The sequence below is a fragment of the Elaeis guineensis genome, chromosome 7 (assembly GCF_000442705.2).
Source record: "Elaeis guineensis isolate ETL-2024a chromosome 7, EG11, whole genome shotgun sequence".
NCBI classification, from domain to species: domain Eukaryota; kingdom Viridiplantae; phylum Streptophyta; class Magnoliopsida; order Arecales; family Arecaceae; genus Elaeis; species Elaeis guineensis.
The window spans coordinates 444,154-459,206 of NC_025999.2; positions in this window are offsets into that span (position 1 = coordinate 444,154).

A 15,053-nucleotide genomic window follows, 5' to 3' on the forward strand; every position below is an offset into this window, starting at 1 on the left:
GAGCCCTGAAGCAATAGATTGGGGCTAAAAAAAGGGGTCCTGATTTCTTTTGTGGGAAAGATGGTCAAGACACGAGCTCAGCATCCCTCTCCCTCTGCTCCAAAAAAAGAAGTACCAAAGGCGCCACCACAATAGCCGATTGTTGTTAATCCTTAACAATTCAGCCTTCTTGTTTAGCAAGTCCAAGTCCTGACAGCAGCTGTTTAACAGCTTCAAAAGAGAGAAAAGCAACCATCGAAAGAAGTTTCTCCCTTAAATGCTTTGTCTCAACACAGCCCTCAACTAGCCCATCAAGATAAACACCATATTGATGAGGCTGACAGTGAATTTGCTTCCAATTCTTTGAAAGTTTAAAGAGGGGGTGATCTGGAGCACAAGATCTTGAAAGGCATATGATGGAGCTCCAGGTAGGGGGTCAATCTCAGAATAAAGATAGTTTCAATCTTCAATCTCTTTTCTCTCATGAAAACTTGAGTGAACCTATTTCAAATCGATTCAAGATGTTCGCCATCGAGTCTTTTGATAGTTCTGCTGATCCACTAGATCATATTGAGAGTTATAGGGCCCTCATGGCTTTACAAGAGGCTTCAAAATCCTATTATGTATTGCTTTTTCTGCAACCCTCAAGAAGGCAGTGAAGATTTGGTTTTTTGAACTCTCACAGGAGTCCATCTGTTGCTCCAAGAATTGATTTTAATAATTGCAAACCATTTAAGGAGACTACTAATGAGTTTCTTATCTTTGAAGAATATTTTTATGATGTTTTAGGTAGTCCAAAAGATTGAGTTTGAAAAGCTTCATCAAGTATGCCAAAATTAAAGTGTCTACAAGTTGAAGAAATTTTTGAAGCCTTTTGAGAGTGTCAAATTGATTGGAATCCATGTGAGACCATTTGAAAGTATTCTGATAAGTTTCGAACTTTAAATGCATGAAAAATTAGATTGCAATAATATGGGATGACCCATCTGGGTTTTTCTTTTCATTGAGTAGCCGGCACATTTTTTTTTGACTCATGGCACGCAGTGAGATGATCCACTTTAGATGACCCATACAGTAGGATGACCCACCTGGGACGACCCCTGAGATCCTGAGAACAAAATAGAAGGTTTAGTTTTCAGATTGGCCAAATGAGGTGTCCCATGGGATTTTTCAGTCACAGTGAGATGACCCACTTGGAACGATCCATTCTGAGCAAGTTCGTAACGACTAGTTTTCAGCTCATTTTTGATGCATTTAATGTGCATTAAACACTCTCCAATGGCTCAAAACCAACTCGAAGACATTCTCAAGGATAAATGATGACTATAAATGATCTCTTGAAGTAGGAAATCACAAGTTAAAAAATATGCATTCAAGTTTAAATCCGAGAAAAGCTCTATCTGCCCTAAAAAGAGAAAATAAGTATTTAATCACTTCACCAACCACTCTCCAGCTGCAATTAAGTGTGCAATTCATTGAGGATATTTAGCAAAAGCTTCTTTCCCTTAAGTATTATATTTCTATTACGTTTATTGCATTTATTAAAGGAGATAGTGTGCTGAATTTTCTGTACCCTATTTTTCTCATATTGTTTTTGGGTTTTTGAGTTTTAGAGGATTTCAAAACTCGATTGGGTTGATCCGAATCCTGAATCGAATTGTTGAGAATTAGTTTATACCCAAAAAATAAGTATTCTTTTTTAGATAGTAAGGGTCGGATGGGTCCGACATGGTGTAATCTTTGTAATCTGTTTAGTGGATTGAATTCTCAAGTAGAGACTTGAAGAGTGGATGTAGGTACAAGGTTGGCACCGAATCACTATAAATTTTTTGTGTTTGTTGTGCTTGCCTCTCTTTATTTTTTTTTATGCCTTATACTTACAATCTTATCATTTGTGTTTGAATTTATTTTTATTAAAAATCAATCCTCTCCACTCAAACACTTTAGCACATTATTTTAGTGCACTAATCTTTAAAATTTTAAAAAGATTCAATTCACCCCCCTCTTGGGCTCCATAATTGGGCAACAAGTGGTATCAGAGCTCGGTGCTCTAATTCTTACTTGATTTTACCATCAAGAGCTAAAGATCAATGGCAGCTCAATTTGGCATATCCCTAACCGAGGGACAATCCACAAATCGATCTCTACTTTTCAATGGGTCAAACTACACCTATTGAAAAGCTTGGATGAGAATTTTTATTCAACACTTGACTATGACATATAGAGTGTCATAGTAAATGGACCTCACACACTAAATTGATTGATGGTGTGTCTCTCCCTAATTGGAAGGTAAATGCAATGAACTTGATAAGAAAATAGCTCAGCTCAATGCTAAAATCATGAATATTTTAATTGTGCTTTGGATACTAATAAATTTAATCGTATTTTCACATGCAACTCAGCTAAAAAAATTTGAGATAGATTAAAAGTCATACACGAAGGCACAAATCAAGTAAAAGAATCTAAGATCAATATACTTGTGCACAACTATGAACTGTTTAAAATGAAACCTGAAAAATTAATAACTCAAATATTCACTCATTTTACTGACATCATAAATGGTTTAAAAAGTCTTGACAAATATTATTCTAACAGTGATCTTGTGAGAAAAGTGCTCAGATCCTTACCAAGATCATGGGAGGCAAAAGTCACTACAATCCAAGAGGCCAAAAATTTGAATACTCTACCATTGGAGGAGCTGTTTGGATCTCTCATGACTCACGAACTGATCATAAAGCAACACACTGAGGAGGAAATCAAAGGAAAGAGGACCATAGCTCTCAAGTCAACAACTCAGGAAGAAGAAGACACAAAAAAATCAGACAATAGTGAGGAAGATGAGAACTTGGCCCTGATTATCAGAAAATTTAGATGCTTCATGAGGAGAAAAAGATGAAGAACCAAGAGAAGACCACCAGTCAAGGAAGAGCCAAGCAAAGAAAAAGAAAAAGAACAGTCCATCATCTGCTATAAATACAAGAAGCTGGACCACTTCAGATCAGAATGCCCCCTGCTCAAGAAAGGCCAAAAGAAGTTCAAGAAGAAGAAAGCCATGATGGCTACATGGGGCGATAGTGATGACTCCACCACTGATGAAAAATCTCATGAAAAAGCCAACCTGTGCCTTATGACACATGAAAATGAGGTAACACCCGAAACTCAAAATGAATTTACTTATAATGAACTGTTAGAAGCTTTTCATAAACTTTTGAATGACCTAAAAGAATTAAGAATAAAAAATAAAAATTTGAAATAAAAAAACTATGCATTAGCTAAGGAAAAAGAAGAAGTTGATAAGAAAAATAAAGAATTACAACTAAAGAATCTGTCTCTAATAAAAGAAAAAGATGAACTTTTTAATCAAAATAAAATTCTTGTAAGAAAAATCAAAAATTAAAGAAAGAGGTAACCAAGTTAAAGTCTATAGTTGATAAATTTATATTAAGTTCAAACAAACTTCAGATGATTATTGACAGTCAAAAAGCTGTATATGATAAAGTCAGACTTGACTATATAACACTCTAAGAAAGCAAAAATTTTTGAAAAATATTTTTGTCAATGCATCTACAAGAAAACTGTCAAATATTACTTATTTTAGATATGGCAAGGTAGGGCATAAAGCTTATTCATGTTTATCAAATAAATTTGATACTAAAAATATTAAAAAAATATGAGTTCCAAAAGGAACCATTGTGATTAACTCCAAAGGATCCAAGTTAGCTTGAGTACCTAAGGTTAAAAATTAATTTCATATGTGCAGATGTATCTTGTATCGTAAGCAACAAAACAAAAGTGGTATCTCGACAGCGAATGCTCAAGACACATGACTAGTGATGAATCTCAATTCATCACATTGAAAACCAAGAATGGAGGGATGGTCATCTTTGAAGATAATGACAAAGGAAAGATCATCGGTATTGGTAACATTGGTATCACTCTCTCTACTTATATTGAAAATGTATTACTTATAGATGGTCTTAAGCATAATCTTTTAAGTATTAGTCAATTATGTGATAAAGGTTATAAAGTAATTTCTGAATCATCTATATGTATTGTAACTAGTCTCATTGATGTTAGCATTAAATTCATTGGACATAGACATGGCAATGTATACATAGTTGATTTGGATGATCTATCCTTACAAAATATGCAATGTCTTGTAGCCATGAATGCTAAAATTAATGAGGCTAGTTGGCTTTGGCACCATAGACTTGCACATATTAGTATGTACACACTTTCTAAAATCATTAAAAAAGATTTGGTTTTTGGTTTGTCAAAAATTAATTTTGATAAAAATAAAATTTGTGATGCATGTCACTTAGGTAAACAAACAAGAGTTTTCTTTAAATCTAAAAATATTATTTTGACTTCTAAAACTTCTAGAACTCTTACATATGGATTTATTTGATCCTACAAGGATACATAATTTAGGAGAAAAAAGATATAATTTTATAATTATTGATAATTTTTTGTATTTTACTTAGATTTTATTTTTAACTTCTAAGGACGAAGTATTTTCTACATTCTCTAAGTTTTGTCGAAAGATTTCGAATGAAAAATATTTATCAATTGTTTCTATTCGAAGTGACCATGGCACTGAATTTAAAAATAAAGATTTTAAAAAATTTTGTGATGAAAAGGGCATAGATCATAACTTCTCAGCACCTAGAATACCATAACAAAATAAAATTGTTGAAAGAAAAAATAAAACTCTAAAAGAAATGGCCCGTACCATGCTATGTGAAAGTAAACTCCCAAAATATTTTTGGGCAAAGGCAATTAACACAGCATATTACATTTTAAACCATGCTTTAATAAGATCTATTTTAAAAAAAATATCTTATGAATTATAAAAAGGTAGAAAACCTAATATAGGTTATTTTCATATTTTTGATTGTCGGTGTTTTATTTTGAATAATGACAAAAATAGCTTAGATAAATTTGATGCTAAATCTGATGAAGCTATCTTTCTTGGCTATTCCACTTTTAGCAAAGCTTTTAGAATATTCAATAAAAGAATACTAGTAGTGGAAGAGTCAATTCATGTTGTTTTTGATGAAACTAATAATCTTCCATCAAAAAAGAGAGAGGGTACTGATGATGCAGATATCATAGAAGATGGAATAAAAAAACTCACCCTCAATGACTCAAATGAGCAAAACAAAGATCAATTGGATGAAAGCATCAATGATCAGAATATTCAAGAACAACCTCAAGATACATGTAATCTTTCAAAAAATGGAGATATGTCCACAATCACTGTAAAAAATTAATAATTGATGATTCGATACAAGGAGTAAGAACTAGATCTTCACTTAGAGATGTTTGTAATTATATAGCTTTTGTGTCACATCTAGAACCTAAAATAATAGATAAAGCTAAAAAAGATCATAACTGAATAATTACCATGCAAGAAGAGCTAAACCATTTTTAAAAAAATAACGTATGGACACTAGTTGCTAGACTTAAAAATCATTCCATAATAGGAACTAAATGGATATATAGGAACAAATTAGATGAAGATAAAAATGTAATAAGAAACAAAGCAAGATTAGTTGCTAAAGGATACAATTAACAAGAAAGAATTGATTTTGATGAAATATTTATTCCTGTTACTAGACTAGAAGCAATAAGAATGCTACTTGCTTTTGTTTATTTTTTGAACTTTAAATTGTTTCAAATGGATGTTAAAAGTGCTTTTCTTAATGATTATATTGCTGAAGAAGTATATGTAGAATAACCTTCTAAGTTTAAAAATCATAAATTTTCAGATCATGTGTTTAAGTTAAACAAAATTTTATATGGATTAAAACAAGCACCTAGGGTATGGTATGAAAGATTAAGTAAGTTTTTATTAAAAAATAATTTTTCAAGAGAAAATATTGATACTACTCTTTTTATAAAAAGAAAAGACAAAGAAATTCTAGTTATACAAATATATATTGATGATATTATATTTGGATCTCATAATGAAGATTTATGTCAAGAGTTTGTCAAGCTCATGCAAGGAGAGTTCGAGATGAGCATGATGGGAGAACTCATTTTCTTCCTCGAACTCCAGATTAAATAAATGAAAGAAAGGATCTCCATCACTCAAAGTAAGTACACAAGATAACTATTAAAGAAATTTAGAATGGAGAGCTCAAAAATTATAAGTACACCTATAACTCCTTTCTATAAATTAGAAAAAGATGAACATAATAAAAATATTGATCCAAAGCTCTATAGAGGTATGATAGGCTCTTTATTGTATCTTACTGCTAGTAGACCTGATATATGTTCAGTGTATACATGTGTGCTAGATATCAATCTAATTCTAAGAAATCTCACTTAAATACTATTAAGAAGATTTTTAGATATTTAAAAGGAATACAAAACCTAGATCTTTGATTTTCAAAACAATCTTCTATGAACATAATAGGTTATTCAGATGCAGACTTTGCTAGATGTAAACTAGATAGAAAAAGTACTAATGGAACTTGCTAATTTCTAGGAGTAAACTTAATCTTTTGATTTAGCAAGAAATAAAATTCAGTGGTATTATCTACGATCGAGACCGAATACATTACAGCTGGAAGTTGCTGTGCTCAAATTCTATAAATTAAGCAACAACTTATAAATTTTGGTATTGAACTTAAAAACATCCCCATAAAATATGATAATACTAGTGCCATCAATTTGACCAAAAATTCAATTCAACACTCTAGGTCAAAATACATTAAAATTAGACATCATTTCATAAGAGAACATGTTCAAAATAATGACATGACACTTGAATACATAAACACTGAAAAATAACTAGCTGATATTTTCATCAAAATATTAAATAAAAATAAATTTTATAAAATTAAAGAAAATTGGATATCTTAGATCCTTCTGTTTGAATTTCAATCATAATTTCACTCTCAAAATCTTTCTAAAACTTTTTGATATCATTATCTTAATTTTGGAAGCCATCTATCTTTTTTTGAGATTTTTTTAAGATAATTAAAAATTATCAGTGCTATTCAGATATCTTCTTGAATTTTTTTTATTGAAATATTCAATCAAAAATTATATCAAAATTTATCTGAACTTCTCATGATCATCTCAACTCGATATGATCAATTTTAAATTTTTTTTTGAATTTTTTTTATTTTTTAATCTTTTTCTAATTGTCTGAACCTTTCCTGAATAGGATGACCCATGTGGGACATCCCAATTGATCGGATAAATGATTTTCATGTGAGCCAATCCTCATCCTGTTCCATTAAAAGGGCCTCTGGGATGTCTCAAATCTCAAAACCCTTCATCTCCCTCTCGTCCCAAATCTAGAAATCGCATTCTAAATCTCCCAAAAATCCTAAAATCCCACAAAACCATGGATCACTCTCTTCAAATTTTTTTATCTCACGACTCACTCTCTTGATTTCCTCAAATTCTAAACCCTAACCCATAGAATCCATGAGGAACTCTCCAAAATCATCTTCTCCTCTTAGTTTCACTTCAATCCACATCCTTCTCCACCCTCTTGACCATTATCCATCCTCTCCTTGGGACATGGCCTCCAAAATGAGAATGCCACAAAGAAGGAAGTCGGTTAGATCCTTGGAGGCAGAGGAAAGGAGGAAGAAGGCAGCACATGAGCCGACCCAAGAATCTCCACCAGTCACTCCAAGTAAGATTCCCCTATCTGCAAGGAAGGTTGCTTTGGGTAGAAACGTAGACTTCAAATTTTTGAGACATGATGATTTTTCTATTAGAGAAAAACTAATTAAGCAAGGGTGGAAGTCTTTCTTAAGTTTGTCTGAACCGGTATATATTGATTTGGTCAAAGAGTTTTATTCAAATTTGATTTTCTCTTATGGTGTTTTGAGGTCTACTATGAAGAGAGTCCAAATCATTTTGAATGCATCTAGGCTACGTAGATTCCTTCAGATGCCTTATGACAGTAGTTGCCTAGATGAGCTATCCAAAAAAAAAATTGAACTGAGAACTATTCTTGGGAGAGATAATGTGGAAGAGTTTCTGAAAATTGAAGCCAAGAATCTGAGTGTGGAGAAGAGGCTGCTCCACCACAAGGTGTCTACGATTTTTTTTTCCAGAGGAGGAAGATATGAGTTGATGACTGATAGAGATATTTATCTGATGCACCATGTAGTTTCTGAGACTCCCCTGAATCTACCTTTCCTGATGATCGATGCCATGAGGGAGGTCTTGAACAGATCCAAGGCTTTCTTGCCATACGGCATGGCTCTCACTGTGATTTTTAGAGAGTTTAGAGTGAGTTTTGAGGAAGAGATTGTTTGTAGACTGTCATACACCGATACCTACAATAACCACTCCCTTCGGCGCATGGGGTTTGTCAAAGTTGATGGTCGTTGGGCCAAGATCCGTACAGCTACAGTTGAGGAGGAGGAGCATGCTGAGGGGAAGGGTCCATTTTTTTCTGTGCCCAAACCGAGTCCAGTTGATCATCATGTTTCAGAGTCTGAGGTAGGACCCTCAATCAAAGTACCCCCATTGAGCCGTACCGTGTCTACTTTTAGCTTGGGGGATATTGATATGGGACAGCTAACTGAGAGAGTGGTAGAGATTTTATCTGTTCAGCTGCAGCGGTTTCAGGATCAGCTTCTTCAGCAGTCTCATCAGTTCTAACAGCAGATTCTACAGCAAGTACAGTAGCAGCAGCTACAACAGCAGCCACAGTAGTTTCATCCAACTCCTTCGAGTGACTTCTCTGTTCCATCTTTGGATTCGTCCATTGTGCCACATATTTTCTCTTTGATGGAGCTCCTGTCTGACTTGAGTATTAGATTGAAGGGTGTGGAGAGCTCCCTTCTCAGATTCAATGGTAAGATTTTCGATATAGAGAGGGAGGTCAGACGGATTGTAGTCTCTCTTTGTTGGAGTGGGCACATCGACTTGTTCTACACCGTAGATAGATGATCTAACTGAGAGATAGAGAGACTCCACAGCCAGCTTCATTCTTTTCTTGAGCTGATTCAGACAGACATCAGAGACTCTAGAGACTTTGTATCTGCTGATCTAAATGGGCACCAACTTACAGTGAGGGAGATCTTATCCCAGTTCGATGCCATTAGGACTCAGCTTCAGTCTAGGACCTCTGCATCTAGTGAGCCAGCCTTTGTTCAGCCCATTGCATTCCGTTCTCTGGCATCTTTCTCTCAGACCAGATCCTTCGATCGAGGATGAGGCTGATCATATTTCGTCTATCTTAATCTTGTGCTCGATGTCCAATCTCACTGATTTCATCATTTTGTATTAGGTTACTTAGTTATATTTTGTAGATTAGATGTATGAGAGCTTTTTGCTCATTATGACTCTTGTAATCTCTCTTTTTGGTGCTAATGAATGAGATTATTATCATTTTATTTGGCTCATTTCTCTTTCAGATGAATGAATGGATGAATACCTATTGTACTTGAATGAATGCACTATTACATTGATACCTGATATGCAATCATGAAAAATCTTACTCCCTTTAGTTCATTTTTTTTGATGATGTCAAAAAGGGAGAGAATGGTATCATCATAGAGAAAGTAGTGTATTGTCTATCTAAATTTTTTAAATTTACATGCTCTTTTAAATTTTTTGCTCTGATATAGTATTTTGCACTGATACACCTCTGATACGTTTATTTTTTACTCTGATACATCTATTTTTATCCTCATTTTGATACTATTTAAAAAATTACTCTGATACATCTATTTTTCTTGAGTACTCTGATATTTTTGATAATTTTATTTTTATATAAATATCAAAATATCTCGATACATTCATTTTTGATTTTACAAAATACTTCAAATTCTTCTCTTTTAATTCTCGATTTCATTCTTGCTTTAATATCAAAACAAGAAAAAGAGAAAGAAATATTTCTTTCATATTTATTGCTCTGATACTAAAAATAAAGAATAAAATTTTTTTATGAACCATTTTTGCTTCAATAAAAAAAAAATTATAAATTGAATATCCTTTATATAAGAAAGGGAAAGATCTTTTTCAAAATGGTCAAAATGATTATTTTATCTGTTTCATACAAGAAAGGGGAGGATTTTAATTGAGTAAAAATAATCCTTAGAAAAACTCTAATACCTTCATAAATTAGTTTCAGCAAAATGAATTGAAATATTAAAATTACTGAAAATATGTATCTTATGATTCTTCATGTTTAATCTTTGGCATATTTTTACAAGTGCTCCACAAACTTAAATTCTTTGAGCTTTATAGATTTATCTTATGAACACTCGAATATTTTGTCATCATCAAAAAGGAAGAGATTGTTGCTCCAAGAATTGATTTTGATGATTGCAAACCATTTGAGGAGATTACTAATGAGTTTTTTATTTTTGAAAAATATTTTTATAATATTTCAAGTAGTCCAAAAAATTAGATTTGAAAAGCTTCATCAAGTGTGCCAAAATTGAAGTTTCTGCAAGTTGGAGAAGTTTTCGAAGCCTTTTAAGAGTGTCAAATTGATTTGAATCCATGTGAGAGCATTTGAAAGTATTCTGATAAGTTTTGAATCTTAAATGCATGAAAAATTGGATTGCAACAATATGGGACAATATATCTGGGTCATTCCTTTTCATTGAGTAGCTGGCTCGTTTCTTTTTGACTCATGGCATGCAGTGGGATGACCCATGCAATAGGATGACTCACCTGGGATAACTCCTAAGACTCTGAGACCAAAATAAAAATTTTAATTTTTAGACTGGCCAAATGAGGCATCCCATGGAACTTTCCGGTCACAATAGAATGACTCATTCTGGGCGAGTTCGTAACGGTTAGTTTTCAGTCTATTTTTTATGCATTTAATGCATATTAAACACTCTCCAACGGTTCTAAACCAACTCTAAGACATTTTCAAGGATAAATGGTGACTATAAATACTCTCTTAAAGTGAAAAATCATAAGTTAAAAAGCAAGCATTCAAGTTCAAATCCGAGAAAAGCTCATCAGCCCTAAAGAGAGAAAAGAAGCATTTAGTCACTTCACCAACCACTCTCCAACTGCAATCAAGTGTAGAATTCATTGAAGGTATTTAGCAAAAGCTTCTTTTTCTTAAGTATTGTATTTCTATTGCATTTATTGTGTTTATTAAAGAAGATGTGTGCGGAATTTTCTGTACCCTATTTTTCTATATTGTTTTTAGATTTTTGAGTTTTGGGAGATTCTAAAATTTGATTGGGTTGATCCAAACCCTGAATCAAATTATTGAGGATTGGCTTGTACCCAAAAAATAAATGTTCTTACTTGGATAGCAAGGGTTGGAGGTATCCGACGTGGTGTAATTCTTGTAATCCATTTAGTGGATTGAATTTTCAAGTAGGGACTTGAGGAGTGGATGTAGGTGCAAGATTGACACCGAACCACTATAAATTCTATGTATTTATTGTGCTTGCCTCTCTTTACTTGTTCTTTATCTCTTATACTTGTAATCTTATCATTTGTGTTTGAATTTATTTTTATTGAAAATCAACTCTCTCCACTCAAATACTTTAGCACATTATTTTAGTGCACTAATCTTTAAAATTTTAAAAAGATCCAATTCATCCTCCCACTTGAGCTCCAAAACTGGACAACACCATCTCTTCTTTTAAGCGGCTTAGAAGATTGTTTGTCACTTATTTTGACACTAACATATCTCATTTGAGGCATGTGAATAGTCTCTTCTCTATTCAACAGCAAGAAGGAGAAGATCTCTGGAAGTACGTGGCTCATCTCAATACGGCTATCCTGGAGGTAAAAAATTTTAATAAATCAGTTGCCATATCTGCTTTGAAAAGAAAGCTTCGGAGCAACCATCTGATTTTTTCTCTGAATAAAAACTTTTCGAATACCTATAATGAGATACTTGACTGAATGCGCAAGTATGCCCAGGTCGAGGAGGAAGAAGCTATCTTAAGGCAGGTAAAAAAGGATAAGAATGAAAAAAATGGCCAAGAGAGAGTGATGAGTGGATTAAAAATTCAAATCAACCTCAAAAAAATCTGAGATCAAGAAGTCCACCTCGACATTTTAATTCATATGCCCCTCTATCTGCTCTCCAAGCTGAGATTCTGATGGACATTGAAGAGGAGAGATATCTTCGAAGGCCTGATCCTTTGAGGGCTCCATCAGAGAAAAGAGACAAGTGAAAGTATTGCTGCTTCATAGAGATCATGGCCATGACACCGAGGAATGCAGACAGCTATGAAATGAGATAGAAACTCTGATGCGTCGGGTTACCTCAGTAAATATGTTAGACCAATCAAATTTGAAGAATACAGGCCTCCAGCAAAAGAAACTTCTGATGATTACAACCGACCAACTGCTGGTGTTATCAATATGATATCCAACGTCCTGTCTGACACTGATGACCCATCCCCCAAGATACAGAGAACTGAAGATATTTTTTTTTTGAAAATGATGTAAAGAAAATCCAAACCCCTCATAATGATGCTTCGTTATCTCTATGATGATAGCAAAATATGATGTAAAAAAATTCTTGTTGATAATAAAAGTTCTGTCAATATATTGTTCTATGATATTTTTTGACAAATAAATCTAGCCAGACAGCTTAGATGGATCAGTACTCTCCTCATTGGGTTCTCAAAAAATCTGATGGCTGCTGAAAGAAAAATCACTCTACCAATTACAGTGGGATAGGAATCCAGACAGTCAACAGTATAGCTCACTTTTTTGATAGTCAGAGTTTTATCTGCTTATAATGCTATCCTCCATCGATCCGATCTTAATGCTCTTAGGGCCATTATCTCTACTTACCATCTATTGGTGTATTTTCTGACTAAGGAAGGGATTGGTGAAATACGTGATGACCAGACAGTAGCTCGATAGTATTTTATAATTTTTACTAAAATAAACCAATCAGTAGAAACTATGCCAGTAGATGTACCAGATATGTTGGATGAGGTCAAAAAAATCTGAGGTAAACCGACGGAAAAGCTTGAAGCCATTTCTTTAGAAGATGATTCAAACAAAATGATCCAAATTGGTGTGAATCTTAAACCTGATTTAAGAGAGAGACTGATTAAGTTTCTACGAATAAATACTGACGTCTTTGCTTGATCAACTTCTGATATGTCTAGCATCCCAGCCGATGTGATTATTCATAAATTAAATGTAGATTCAAATTTCAAGCCGGTTCAATAAAAAAAAAAAGTTTTTTCTTAAAAAGATAAAAAGCCATTGATAAAGAAGTTAATAAGCTTTTAAAAGCAAGATTCATCAGGAAAGCTCATTATCCAAAGTGGATAACCAATATTGTTATGGTCAAGAAGGCTAACGGTAAATAAAGGATATCAATTGACTATAAAAATCTCAATAAAATTTGCTCGAAAGATAATTTTTCTCTGTCAAAAATTGATCAGCTTGTAGATGCTACCTTTGATCACAAACTTCTCAGCTTTATGGATGCTTTCTCAAACTACAATCAAATACTAATGGCTCCAGAAGATGAAGAAAATACTACCTTTATCATCAAAAGAGATTTGTATTATTACAAAATAATGCCTTTTGATCTTAAAAATATAGGTGCTATATTCCAGCATCTCGTCAACAAAATTTTCAAACAAAAAATTGACTGAAATATGAAGGTCTATATTGATGACATGATAGAAAAAAGCATCGAAAAAGATTGGCATATTACCGACCTGAAGAAAGCATTTGGAGAACTTAGAAGGTACCAGATGAAGCTCAATCCTAACAAATATATTTTTGGAGTTAGCTCAAGTAAGTTTCTTGACTTTCTTATTAATCAAAGAGGAATAAAAGCTAATCCTGAAAAGATTAGAGCTTTATAAGAAATAAAATACCTAGCTTCTATTAAAAAAATCCGACAGCTCATCGAGTGAGTAGTAGTCCTCAGTCAATTTATTTTCAGATCAGCAGAAAGATACCTTCCATTTCTTAAATTATTCAAAAATATCAAAAATTTCAGCTGGACAAAAGAATGTTAGACTGCTTTTGAAGATCAGAAGAAATATCTTGGCTCTCCACCTCTTTTTTTTAAGTCGATCGAAGTAAAAAACTATGCATGTATATTTCTGTCTCACCTTTTGCAGTTAGCTCGGTTTTTATCTAAAAAAAAAGAATTTAGAGACCTATCTACTACACCAGCAAACTATTATGCGATGCAAAAATCTGATATAAAAAGATTGAAAAAATGATATATACTTTGATCGTGGCAGCACGGAGACTTAGACCTTATTTTCAAGCCTATACTGTAGCAATATTGATAGATCAGCCACTCAAATCAATTTTACAAAGAGTTGATACTTCAGGTCAGATCGTCAAATGGGTCATTGAACTCAGTGAATTTGATATCCACTACCGACCTCGAACCGCAGTTAAAGGTCAGGTATTAGCTGATTTTGTCGTAGAATGTACTGTCCCGGATGATGGATCAATCCCGGCAAGTCCTAAAAGTGATGATTCATTCTAGATTTTTCATGTAGATGGAGATTCAAATTTTCAAAAAAGTGACGTCGATTTGATTCTGGCTAGTCTTGAAGGATTCGCAATTAAGCAGGCCCTGAGGTTCAATTTTAACACTTCAAATAATGGTGCTGAATATGAAGCCCTAACGGTGGGTCTCAAGATGGCAAAAGAGCTTGAGGTTAGAAAATTAAAGATTTTCACAGACTCACAACTTATGGTCAGTCAAGTCCAAGGTCAATTTGAAGCCAAAAATTTTATGATGGTCTGTTATCTATAGAATGTCAAAAAACTATCCAAAAATTTTGAGAAGCTTGAAGTGCTCCACATTCCTAAATCGAAAAATATCCAGACTGACGCTCTATCGCACCTCATCCTTTGAATTTTTTCGAACTAAACTAGAAGGTACTAATTGAACAGTTGGACAGATCTAGTATAAAGTGCTCTCCATGTTCTAGATCCGTTATGAACTGAGTTGGATTGATCGCCTCGTGGATTATATATTTAAAGGAGTTATAGCCAATGATCTGATTAAGGCCAGAAGTATTAAAAGACAAGCTCCGTGGTATGTTCTCCAAGAAAGCCATTTATATAAAAAATCTTATTCTCTTCCTTTACTTCATTGCTTGATACCA